The sequence below is a fragment of the Rhinolophus sinicus genome, linkage group LG03 (genome assembly GCF_036562045.2).
Source record: "Rhinolophus sinicus isolate RSC01 linkage group LG03, ASM3656204v1, whole genome shotgun sequence".
NCBI lineage: Eukaryota > Metazoa > Chordata > Mammalia > Chiroptera > Rhinolophidae > Rhinolophus > Rhinolophus sinicus.
The window spans coordinates 46,981,074-46,995,208 of record NC_133753.1 but is presented as its reverse complement, the minus strand read 5'-3'; positions in this window follow the sequence as shown (position 1 = coordinate 46,995,208).

Sequence of the window (14,135 nt, the reverse complement as noted above, 5' to 3'; positions counted from 1 at the left end):
CCGGGGGTGAGAAATCTATTCCAGGGGAACATGGGACACAGAGGTGGCCTGAGACCCTGGTTTCTCTGGGAAGATAAACTTTCTAGCAGTGTGGTGACCTTCCCAAGTTGTAGTTTAACACAGGAACATGTATTTCAAAGGCTCATGGACATTTAGACTTGGAAGAGACTTAGCTGAAAAGAGGAAAGGAAGGAAATGGACACTGAAAATCTGCCATGTGTCAGGCACAAGGCCAGAGGCTTAATATGTGCCATCGTATTGACTGTTCACTGTGACCCTATGAGTTAGTGTGTGTGTGTGTGTGTGTGTGTGTGTGTGTGTGTGTGTGTGTGTGTGTTTTAATCTCCATGTACAGGTGAGAAAACTGAGATTCTAAGAAGTTCGGCAACTGGTCATGGTCACACAGCTAGAACGTAGCTGAGCCAGGAGCCCATGTTATTTCCAGTACCTCTGGCTGATCCGTTCACAACGCTGATGTTCTCTCTAACTCTGATATAAATTTATTGAACTTTGGGCCATGCAGGAGGCCCAAAACCTGGATTAATAAGACAAAACCTAGATCAGTCATGCAGTGGTCGCTGAGGGGAAGCGACTGCAGGTTCAGTTTGAGAATCTGCCAGGGGGGTGATAGAAGAAGCTGAGGAAAGAGGCCATGGTCAAGTGTGGGGTGAGCAAATGGCAGGTGCCAGGAGTCTGGAAGAATTGGTAGCAAGAGCTACTGGGAGCAGGTGAAGGCAAACAGGACCACAGGAGTCTCAAAGGAAGAGGTAGCTGCCAGCCAGGGCCTCAGTGCAGGCACAGCTAACTGTTGTGCTGCTCTCAAGAGCCAGTGCCAGCCTTCCTGGCCAGGCTATGGGCAGCCCTCCTGCCCAGCACATCTGCCAAGTACCTACTTTTGTGCCCAGCATCGTGTAAGGTGTTGAGGCTACACTTTAAAAAAATAAAGCATCCTTGTCATCAAAGAGCTCACAGTTCAGGATTAGGTACAAGTAACTAACTAAACCCAGCCAAATAAATATTATGTTTAATATGGTGCTTTGTAGCTTAGAGCACCTATTCACATATACCCATAGTGTCCAGTGACCTTCACAGGACACTCCTGCAGTGGGGAGAGAAGCATTGCTAAGCTTTCTGTCCTTCCACACCTGACGTCTCATGGGCCCTTGGCACACCCCATGGGGCACACAGAGCAGGGGTGCTAACTGTGCCTCAGGAGGAAGGTGAGAAGTGTAGCACTTGAGCTGGGCTTGGAATAGGAAGGAGTCCTTCATACAGAAAAGAGAAAGAGAAGGTTACTCCAGCTACAGGAAACACTGTCATTTTTTATACATATTGTGATTTTAGTGTCGTAAGCACGTTTAGCTTTAGCTGGGGCAAAGGAGGCTTGAGACAGGCCTCTCAGCCTCTTCCATTCCAATCTGGAAAGCCCTAACTTTTTTACATCTGTCTTTGGTGACAGCTCCCTCCAGAGGAGCCAGAATGTCTAAAGTGCTGGCAAGCAAGCGTCTCAGGGGCTGGCGGGTATGCGTTCAGCTGACAAGGGCTGGCATGGGGACAAAAGTTAAGAATCTATTTTCTCTCTCTCTCTCTGCTATCTCTTTTTCCTCAGTGACTGGTTTCCTAGAGTCTATCACGTAATGACTATGACAGGCCAGGGACAATGAGGGAAGAGGCATAAACCATGCGCATCATCTGTTCTTGTTGAGTCACTGAAAGAAAATGTTAGCCTGGAATCAATGAACAATTGAGCATGAAGCCAGAGGGAGAGGAGATTTTCAATGTGTCACGTAACTAGTGGAGTGAGAAACCAAACTGTGGATTGGAATTCAGCAGAATGGCTTCACCCTAAGCAGCCAGGAGGACGCCGGGAAGGCATTCTCAAAAGGAAACTAGACATTAATTGGGTGGTTGGGGAGGGGGAGTTGAGAACTTTTAGGCTGCCTGAGTGGTCAGTCACCTTACCAAGCTAGCAAGAGGAGCTTTGGGATGTGGTACAACCAGTCCCCGCCTCCAAACAGACATGGCTGCTCCCCTGGGGTCCTCCATGGTGGGACCCAGCTGGATGCTGCCCAAGGAAACCTTGTGTGGCACCCACACTGAGACTGCCTCTCAGTGGACCCAGGTGGAGCAGGTAGAGAATGTGGCCCTCATCGAAGCAACACCCACGTGAGGCTGTGGGCAGGAGCCAGATGGTGATGACTCAGGCCAGGGAAGCCCCAGGAAAGTTACTGTGAACCAGTTGTGCCACCTCCCACTGTCGTCAACAGGACATCATGTGTCTCCTCTCAACCCCACTCCCTCCTCACCTGTACCCTGTGGGGTCAGGCACAGGTACCTTCCGTGCAGAAGCAGCTGGACCAGGAGAAGGGAGGAGCTAGGCATACCGTGTTTTATTACGCTTCCCTTTATTGCACTTCACAGTTGTTGTGTTTTTTTACTAATTGAAGACAAGACCCTCGACCCGCAAAAAGATTATGACTCGGTTTATTGTGATACTCGCTTTATTGCAAAGGTCTGGAACCGAACCCAAAATGTATGCCTGTGCTGAAATTATAAACTGCACAGTGACTGAGATTTTAATAACCAGATTGGACTACAAGCCTGGAAAACCTTTTAATAACCAGATTGGACTACAAGCCTGGGACCCAAATAACTTGCTTGCTCTAAGCCTATGGAGGGATCCAGGCCAAGAAGGGTTCATGCAAATATGAAAATAAAGCTAGTTTCATGTTTGCCCACATATGGGTGACTATAAAAACACACCCACCAGACTCACTTAATCCTCACAACAACCCTTGGGGTTATTTTGTTTTTCAATTGAGGTGAAATTCACACAACATAGAATTAACTATCACAATGTGTACAATTCAATGGCATTTGGTACTGTTCACAATGTTGTGCAACCACCACCTTTATTTTGCAAGTTCCAAAGCATTTTCATCACCCCTTGGGGTTGTTTTTGTGCCCCTGTTACTGATGAGCTATTAAGGCTTACGAAAGTGAAGTTCATGGATGGTAGAGGTCAGACTTGAACCCTGATCCTCTAACGCCCCTGGATGGAGGGAATATTTGTCTTCAGACTTCGGTAACAGCCTCTGAACTGCCTTCCCATCCTCGCGAGTCCCCTCCCTCCAGTTGTCTTACACACAATTAGCAGATTCATCTGCTACAGCAAGGCTCTGACAGCCTCATTCCCCTCCTCAGCCTCCCAAAGGGTCCTCATTAGCATCGAAATAAGTCTGAGCTCCTTTACCCGCTGTAACCTTTGTGCTGATGTAATCACCAAGCAACTTGTTTCTCCCAGGGTCCCCAGGAAAGGCTCACGCGTCCTCAGCCCAACAACCCTGGCACTAGAGGCTGATCCCAGCACAGCTCCTCTCCTTTATCTTGTCCGTCAGCTGCCAGCCAGTCTGCATTTACCCTTTAGATTTCTTAGATAGGATCTGACACCAATGCTGGCTCCGAAAACTGTAAGAAATACATATCGAGTTCTCCGAGTGTCACCATTGGAGCCCCCCTCACATGACTTGAGAGGAAGGACAGGAACCCCCTTCTCTCCACCTTGATTGGCTAAATTATGTTAAGACCAAACAATGAATGCAATGCAGATATTAAACACAATGTATATATGTTAGTTGAAAAGATGTTCATGGAGTGTTGTGAGATGCCCAAAGGTAAAACCCGATATACAGTGTAAGTCTGCTTCAGAAAAATATGTATCTATATAGAAAGAGCACATATACATCTTGAACTCATGCATATATTTGCATAAGATAAAAGTCTGAAAAGTTTATACTCAAAAATATTATGGTGCTGCTCTTTAGCTAGAGTAATATGGAGTGATTTTAATTCTTTTCCTTTTGCTTATTTTCATATTTGCTAAGATTTTTTTTCTATAAAAACATGGACTGTATAAGAAAATGAATTCTGAAGAGGAAAAGTTTCTGTAGTGCTTTGTTTACCCACGTTAATGTGGCTTCTATCACAACTAGTCATGTATATGTATCTGCTTTCCACTCCCCTTGGGGATGTGGATCTCATCGCATTCATTTTGTCTTCTCCATGACATTCCATGACATGCTCAAGAATTAATTAGCTAGCTAACGAGTGGACTCAGACTCTCCTCTCTCTAACCCCTCCCGACTGATAAGGCTGGTGTAAGTCTCTGATTCAAGCCCCTCAGGCAGGCCTCCAGCAGGCTCAGCTCCTGACACTTCCAGTCCTGGGTTGCTGAAGTGTCCTGCCAGGCAGTGGTGCCGGTGAGTAAAAGGGGCGGCTGCAAGCGTACACAACTCTCTACCTTATCGGTTTCCTACTTTCACTGGGCTAAAAATCGGAGGGAGAAACAGCAAGTCTGTAGACCCACAAACTCTCTTGCGCTTGCGGATTTCTTGTCAATCTGATTTCATTGCTGCAAGGCGGCCGTTTCATTGCCAGGGCAACCAGGAGAGGAACAGGCACAGAGCCGCCTCTACCTCGACCTTAACTCTATTTTGTTAAGCTCCCACTGGGTTCTGAGCTCACCTCACATTTGTGGTTGCAAGAACGTAAACATGCTTCAGTTCTGCTGGGGATTTTTCCTCATCTTGTTTTGTCTCTCTTTGTAAGGTCTGGCTGACATGTATAGTTTCTCCTGCAATTAACTAGCTGAACTCATTTTATTTTTACCAGCTGACCTTGCTAGCTATCACTCCTTCCATCCTGTCTTGTAATCAATATGGCTCACTCAAAATAGATGAAGATGTGTTTTCCATGTATTAAAAACTAACCAGGACGTCAGAATTGGAAGTTGAGATAATGCTGGAGACAACAGCTTTAACTGTGTTTGTTTTGTCCCCTTGATTTGCATTTTTACCCTTAGTTTTCTTTTTCCAGCTCCTTAGAGGCACAAACACACATGTCTCTAACCTAAAGTGCGGGAGCACCTCTCTGTGGCATGGTCTGTCTGAGGTAAGACATGAATTCATTCTCCCTCTCGCTGGTGAAGCTCAGAGGTTTCAGCGTGACAGGCAGAGAGAACTAGACTCCTCAATTATAATAAAACTCAGCCTCCAAGTCCTTCTCATTCCGTCTCTTGTCCCAGTTAAAATATCTGTGATTTAGACTCCTTTTCTGCAATTATATCGCCAACAAAGTTGTTTTCTGGGGATCTGAGCTTCAGCAATCTAAACACACTAGCCTTGACCAGCACCTGCCACTTAACCGTTGAAAGGATTTAAATCTAATGAAATAGAATCAAACGAAACTGAACTAGCCTTGAAAATAAGGTCATTGGCCTCTTAAATGCAGCCCTGTTGAGCCACAGTGCCTAAGAGAAGGCAGGCACAGCTGGGGCCCATTCTGGTAGTTTGGGGGGTTTCTCTTCCTAGCCCTTTGCTTTGTGGGTCCACTCTGGTTTCCTAGTCACCTGTGGTAAATGACTGGCTTTCAAGCTAAGAGTGTGCGTTTCTCATGAGAGAGGCTGCGTATAAGCTCAGCCTGGGTGTGACTAAGCATAGACTGAGAGGGAGAGTCCCCTATAATCAATGAGGGGGAAAAGTAAATACCATGTTTCCCCAAATATAAGATGTGGTCTTATACTAAATTTTGCTCCAAAAGACGCATTAGGGCTTATGTTCAGGGGATGTCATCCTGAAAAATCATACTAGGGCTTATTTTTGGGGAAACACGGTATTAGAAACATGAGACAATCAATGATGTGAGGTGAGCTGTGTAATTCATGATCCTGTCCTCTGTGGACAGGTCCCTGCCCTGAGAATAGCCAAACGCAGAGAGGTTCATGAGGGCCACCTCAGGATGCAGCCTGACCCTGCACCTGGGACTTGAAGAGAAGCCAACCACTGTACTAGGTTATGCAATTAGTTTTCATGACAAATGTGGGGAAACTGAGGCCCAGAAGGGTTAAGCAGTATAATGGAAAGGGTATCACCTTTAGAGGCAGAAAGAATTGGGTTTTATTATCACAGGCACCATCCCCTGCCACCTGCATGACTTTGGATAAATCCTTACCCTCCCTGACCCTCAAAGTCCTCATCTGTGAATGGGAAGTATTTGTGCCCACCTTACAGTTGTTATGAGGATTAAATATAATTAAAGAAAATGATTCACAGAAAACAAGAGCCTGACACACAGGAGGTAGGTTTTCACTGAATGTAGCTCCTCTTGCTCTTTGTTCAAAGTCAAGCAGCTGGCAGACCACCAGGTCACATGTCTCCCTGGGGGGGTGAGGTAGGAACCCTGCTTTAGAGCAGGATCCCATATTTCCTCAGGTCTCCCTCTGCCTGCTCAGGAGTCAGCAGCTGGAAGGATTCTCTCACACCTGGGGAGGACGCAGGGAGGGCGTTCTCCATGCTCCTAGCCAGCTCACCCCCTCACCCTACTTCCCCCACCTTCACTCACCCAGCCTGGTGACCCCTCCGCTGTGCTTGTTTTCAGGTGACACACCCTTAGCACGAAGAGAAGGGCCAGTTCTGTCCCATGATGCTCACAGAAGCCCCACCTTAGACTGCAGTCCCCGGACCCATCTCACTACTTCAGCCTCTGGGTCAATACTCACCATTTCCCCGCTACTGGCCCGGATCCCAACCATCTTTCACGGGGAGGCAGAATGTTTGCGGCCTCCTCTGGGAACACTCCATCACACTGTTAGCTGCAAACAACTCAGCTCTGTACTGCTCATTTGCTCTTGGCCATCTTATAGCATTTGTCACCTCCTGCTCTGCATCCAGTAGTTTGGGTGTGCTTCATCTAGGGGACTTCCACTCCACTCCCTCCCTCCTTCTCCCTTCAGTGGTTTCTCTCCTGTCTCTTCCTCCATCGGGTAGGCCCTGCCACGTGGGGACAGGTGAACCGGGGACTTCTGGTTTGCATCTGACCACCCGGATCAGGTGAGAAATGAGGAGAAAGCCAGTTGGCTTCCACTTTCTCAAATGCAGCTTTGCCAACAATAAATACTTTTAACCCTGGGTCTATTTCTCAATTGGTTGAAATTCAGAGGGAAGAGGAGTGTGATTTCCATTCAGACTTCAACAGCAGAATGGGAACCTCTAAACGCAGAACTGTTTCTGCCTTATTTTTAGTAAATAAAAACATACACAATACTTAATCCATACAAAAGTAAAATACAGCATTTGTATACATGATGAAGCACAATAATAAACTGTAGGGGTTCAGAAGGAGTCACCGAAGATGTGCCTCTGTGATGTGTGGATTATTTTGAGCTAAAGGCAACTGAGACCCACGGGCTCACCTCACAAGAAACTCTTATCTGTCCCTTAAAATAATTTAAATTAGGGTACTTGCCCATAATAAGAGCTATCACCAGAAGTAACTTTTTGTGACCTATCTATATGGCAGGGCCCACTACTAATTAGGGAACAGCTATTCTTATCCTTCTGCCGTGACCCTCAGAAGCCCCAAGGCACTTGACCTTATCCCCAGCTCAGAAAGTCACATATACCTCATTTTAACTGTCTGTCTCTGAACCTCTCATGTATGTGGGGTTCCCGTGAGTATGTATGCAGTTAAATTTGGATATTTTCTGTTGTTAATCTGTCTCATGTCAATTTAATTATTAGACCAGCCAAATGAACATTAAAGAGTAAAGGGATATTTCTTCCTCCCCCTACGAAACACTCTACCTAAGAAGTAATCTAATCTGTCTCCTCCCATCTATGCCTCTGCTTCCTCACAAAAGGTAACCACTACCCTGCATTCTGAGCTTAAGATTACCTTCTATTTTTCGGTTTTCAGGTTTAGCAAATAAGTATGTGTTTCCAAGCTATATATACTTTAATTGTGTTTTGGGGGTGGGGTTCTACATAAATAACATCAAACTGAATTTAATTCTCAGTGGTTATGAGATTGACCATTGAAAGATGGATGTGCACCTAAAAAGGCCTCGATGACCCCCATGGGTCCTTGGATCGCACTTTGAGAACCGTGGCCTTCGTGAAACTTACACATGGGCACCAGGAGGGATGTGCTAGATTGTTTGTTGGAGTATCATTTGTAATAGAAAAAACTGGAAACAACCCATGCATCCTCCATCAGCAGGAGAATAATAAATGAACTGTGGTTCATTCACACAACGGAATATTTTACAGCAGTGAAAATAAAGCCTCTTTTCCTCATCTTTGTACATGAGAAGTCGATGGTTTATCAGAGTTCTTGTGTTTTGACTGAGTCGCTCACTTGATTGGTAGGCCATGCACAAAGTAGGTATGTAAGAGATGGACAAATAAATGAACATGCCAGAAGGCTGTGAATGGAGAGGCAATGCCAGAGTCACCTAACTTCCGGTTGTGACTCTTCTTTTTGTTTTGTTTTGTTTGTTTGTTTCATCATTTTTTATTAGTTTCAGGTGCACAAAACAATGTAACAGTCAGACATTTATCATTTATCATTTATATCCCTCCCCCATCTACTACCCCTCTGACATGGCACACAGCCATTACATTTCCACTGTCTCTAGTCTCTATTCCTAATGCTGTACTCCGCTTCTTGTAACACACGTATATATACATACATATATATGTATAAAACTGTATATGTATATATGTGTATATACATATATATATATATAAAGTTGTAGTTGACATTCATTATTGTTCAGCTTCAGCTTCAGGTGTACAGTGCAGTGATCAGGCGTCTTTGCTAGATGGGAGAGGGGGTGGGGATAAGGGGAAAGGTAAGGGGATTAGAAAGCACAGTTGGTAACTACAAGATTGGTACAGGGATACGAAAGTCAATTTGGGGAATGTAATCAATAATGTTGTAAAGATTTTGTAGGGTATCCGGTTGTGACTCTTGTCGTGTTAAATTCTCAGGCTGAAGCCTATTTATTTTCTGAAGCACTTGATTTCAGACTAATGATTAAAAGCTAACTTCCTGTTTCAAAATTACATTTATGTCATCAGCAATATTCTTGGCAAACAGAGGCATCTAATAAAAACAAGTTCACAGAGAATTCAGCAAATTTATAAAAGATCTTCCCTTTGGAGGTTTGAGAACAGAGAGCGAAAACACAGTGCAGTTTGTGTTTAAAACTGAGCCTTCTTGCTGGATTAAAAACATTTCAAAGCCAAATTTTCCCACACATCTGATCCCCAATTAAAAGGGAAGAAGGAACAATTGACAGCTTTACAGAGGCCAAACAGGCTGCTGAAATGCTCCTCATCAGCACAAAATCCTAAAGGTTGTAGGGACATAGACCCAGGATTCCTGTAAATGGAATTGTTTCCCAAAGGGCTCCCCTCTCCCCTCTCCACTCCACCCCTTTTCCCCCACCTCCCCAATACACATACATGAGTTCTGTACAGTGAGTGTACCTTTCAGAGAATGAGTACAAGGGATAGCTTTATAGTGGCCAGAGATGGCTGAACTGAAAACGGTGTAGTAAAGGATACACGTATCTGTACTTTAAATACACACTTATATTAGTAGTTATTAATACAGTGATACCCCATCTATCCAAAGGCCTTACCCAGGAAACTTACTGGTCTTGAACATAGATTTTCAATATAGTGGTACTTTAATGTTTTTTTTTTGAGATATCAAATATCAATTTTTCCTCCCAAATTTTCCCATTTTGTAATGTCCCTATGTTGTCAGTGCCACTACCCCACCTCCCCATTTCTTCCCTAGCTTAATTCCCAAGGAGCTTAACAGCCAGCTATGTACCAACTAGGAAAGAGACTGGAGGTTTCTTCTCAAGAGAAACTTGCCCAAGAAAAAAGGCTTAAGAGATTGACATTTGAAGGTTACCTAAATAAACAGTGGGTCTCTGCCTAGTTATCTATCCTGCCTGAAGCTTTTTAATCAATAACCTTATGCTCTCTCTCTCTCTCTCTCTCTCTCTCTCTCTCTCTCTCTCTCTCTCTCTCTGACTTTCCAGTCAGCTTTTTGATGTTTCACTCCTAAATAAGGATCAAGAACCAAAAATCATGTAACTGTGGAAAAGCCTCTCATTTAAAAGATAGCCGTTAAAACAAAACAATGAACTCAGAGAAAATAGAGACATACAGAAAAGAAGAGAACAAAAAAGAAATAGTCTATAGCTAAACCTCAGGAAGAGAAGAGAATATATTCATGAGACAAGAACAGGGTGCTATTTTTCAAAAAGGAGCTTTGGAAAACATTGAGGAGCTCTTGGAGTTTAAAAAAAATGATAGCAGAAATGATAGCTCAGTAAAAGAGTTGGAAGATAAAATTTAGAAAATCTCCCAGAAAGTAAACAAATAAAAACACCCATAACTTTTGAGAGAAATCAGACATTTAGGATGCATTTGCCTTATCAACCAAAAATTATTCAGGAAACCTTGGTTTAGGAGATAAATTTTTCAATATTTCCTCCTGAATCAACATCTGACTTCTCAGATATGAAGGGACTCCACCCTCCCTTTCTTGTGTTTTGCCTACCAAGAATTACTTACTTCAAATGTAGAGGTATTTATGTGAATGAGTCCATAAAATCGAATGCTGATTTCTGGTTAGCAAAGTATAACTGACTGAGAAATAGACAGATAAGCCAATTGAAAAAGTCCAGAAATAGACCCAGGTATACATGTGAATGTAATACTTAATAAAATTGGCATTTCAAATCAAAGAAGAAAGAAAGAGCTACAAAATAAATGATATTGAGACAATTAGCTAAATATCATGTTCCATTTGGGAAATCCATTTAAATTATACTGCTACCTCAACTCCTTACTCCAAAATAAATTCCAGATGAATTAAAAAACTCAATGTAAAATATGAAGCCATAAAAGTATAGCAAAGGAACATAGGTGAATACATATATAATCTAAGAATGAAGAAGGCCTATCTAAGCATGTCATGAAACATGCAAACTGTAAAGATAAATATTGATAAATTTGAGCGTATAAAATTTTTGAATTTCTGAAGAAGAAATTTAAAGCCTAATAAAAATAATTGCAACATATACGATAAATAATTGGTTAATTTCCTTAATATACAAAGAATTCTTATAGGTGAATAAGGAAAAGAAAACACCCAAATATGTCAGTCAAGATCCAGTTAGGAGTTGGTCCGAAGGGTGAGGGTTATTATTAAGAAAAAAAAAAAAAAAAAGATCCAGTTAGGAAAACAGAAAACAAGTTAGATAATTCAAACAGGGAAAATTAATGCATCTGGTTACACAGATGTTGGGGGGGGCGGGGTGTCAAAAGACAATTGGGTAATATATTTGGAATTCCTATCATAGAGCTAAGAATGTTAATTTATAAAGAGCACCTACAAACCAAAAAGAAGACCACTAACAACCCCACATAAAAGTATATGAAAAGAAAATTCACAGATAAGAATATACAAATGGGCCTTAAGTAGATAAAAAGATGCTCAATCTCATTCATAAGAAAATAAATAAAAATTAAAACTACAATAAGATAATGTTTTTCACTTATCATTTTGGAAAGATCAAACACCATTAAAAAGACCAAATACTGACTTAGAACCATCTAAAACAATTTAAGTGGAAAAAGCAAGTTCCAGAATGGTGTGACCATCTGTGTCCAAAAAAAGAGAGAAAAAAGAATATATAATGTATTTTCTGTATATATGCACATTATATACCATATGTAAAATACAAGCACACGTATAATAGTGTAAACAGTATATATATGCACATACACAAATATACATACAATAATCTCTGGAAGGATAGAGAAGAGAGCTAATAGTTTTGTCTTCAGGAAGGGGACCTTGAGAAAGGGGAACTTACTTTTTACTGAATAGCCTTTATTTATTTATTTGTTTGTTTGTTTGTGTGTATTGTGGTGAAATACACATAACATAAAATTTACCATTTTAACTATTTTAAAGTGTACAATCCAGTGACATTTAGTATAGTCACAATGTTGTTCAGCCATCACCGCTATCTATCTAGTTCCAGAACATTTTCATCACCCCAAAAGGAGACCCCATCATGCTCATTAGCAGTCACTTCTCATTTCCCTCCTTCCCAGACCCTGGTAACCACTAAACTGCAGATAAGAAAATCTCTGTGGATATTTGCTTCTTCAGGATACTTCATATAAATGGAGTGATGTAATATGTGACCTTTTGTGTCTGGCTTCTTTCAGCTAGCATAATGTTTTCAAGGTCCATCGAAGTATGAGTACATCATTCTTTTTTGGGCTGAGTAATATTCCCTTGCATGGATAAAACACATTTTGTTTATCTATTGTCAGTTAATATTTGGTTGTTTCTACTTTGGGGCTATTGTGAATAGTGCTCCTATGAAAATTTGTGTCTAGTTTTTATTTGAATGCCTGTTTTCAATTTTGGGGAGTATATACCCAGGAATGGAACTGCTAAATCATATAGTAATTACTGAATGACTTTTGAATGTTGTACCACGTGCACGTATTACCTAACGAAAAACTGACTATTGCAATAAAAATAACTAAGTAGAGACAAATATATTGTTTTATAATAACAGTTTGGCAACCCTGTAAAATCAGCATTGGATTAATAAGTGGCTTCATAAGTCCTAAAAGAAACTGATTTGTAGGAAGTAAAATATAATCCAATTCTTAAATGACTCAGAACCAGTAGTTCTTCAGGCTATATATTCTCCCCATCATTAAATGTTCCAGCAGCCTTGTTCTGGTGAGCATGGGAAGGGCTGTGAGAATATTTTTTAACTCTACATTTTTAAAAGGTAAAGAGATAATTAAAGTAGGCTTCCAGCAGGTGATTATGTTGGTTTGTCTATTAGTTGCATGTACTCCCACCGGTGTCCTCTAGGGGGCAATCCCAGGAGAGACCCCAGCCCAGGAGTTGCTCTCCGTGGGTGGCCAGGGAGAATTGTCCAGCAGAGCTTTTACAAAGGAAAGAAGAGGAAATACCCTCACAAAGAATCTAGTGCTGAAAGGACACTTGGAAAACATATTTATCAAGCCCTTTATTTTTATAAACAAGGAGACTGAGACCCACAGTGGTTGCTGATGGTTATACAGACTTTATACACCAAGTCTGGAAACCTGCTTTGGTGCAGTGCAAAGTTCCAAGTCTGATAGAGCTGAGTTTGGATTCGTTCTCCTTCCTTCCCTTTCTGCTCCCGCTTCCACCTGATTCCCACCATTTACTTAAATGTGTGACCTAGGGCCAGGTCCTTAACCTTCCTGAGCTTGTTTCATTATCTACATAATGGGGATTATAACATCTACATAATGTCGATGAAAGGAAGAAATGATATGATGTCATGTATGTATAAGACTTTGCTTATGCTTGGTGCATTGTAGGTTCTCAATAAGTATTTGTCGTGTGAATATGCTCCTCTGGCCCTCTAAAAAGCGATGGTTCCAGCGCCCGAATAAATCTTTATTGATGACATCATAGGCAATTATCCTTATGGGCTGTCTCATATTCAGAAGGCTGACCCTGGGAGGGAAGGGAAGGAGAGTTGGGGTGGTAGTGCCACTCCTGTTGGGTGAAAAGTTCCTTTGTGAAGCCTGAGAAGCCGCAGTTACTGGCCTGCTCTGCTGCAGACGCTTGGAGGCCTGCCTGTCTGTCAGCCAAGGTCCTCAGAGCTCCCAGGTCCTGACATTCTTTGCCAGAAAAGTGGGTCCCTGGTGTGGCCAACAGAGTCACATCTCCCTTCATTCAGGTCCCGCCTTCCTTCCCCGAGCACTCTAACAAAAGACCCGGTTTAGCTGTTTCAAGTAATACTAATCAAAGCATTTTATGAGAACTGTTGTTTATGCCAGATTACACAGTGATGGTGGCTTATCATCAAACACATCAGAATAACGTGGTGATAAATTGTATTTGATTGCATTATGAAATTCAGGATATATTTTCTCAGTCTTCATAATTTATAGGGTACAAAATTAGGTAGTTTTAAGTTGTAGTTTTCACAATTATTTTTTGGGTAGGAAGCAGGGTAGTGATGGACTGAAATGTACTTTTTCATTATAAAAAAAATGAGGAAAATAGAGAAAAGAAAGAAAATCTCCCATGATTCCATCATTCAGCTACTGTTAGTGTTTTCATTTTCAAACATCTTTAATGAACTTTCTACAAGGTTATAATTATGATAATGTTTCTTATTTTAAAAATTTGTCCTCCTCAGTGCCTAGCAATGATATTCATTCATTTATCAAACAGCTCCT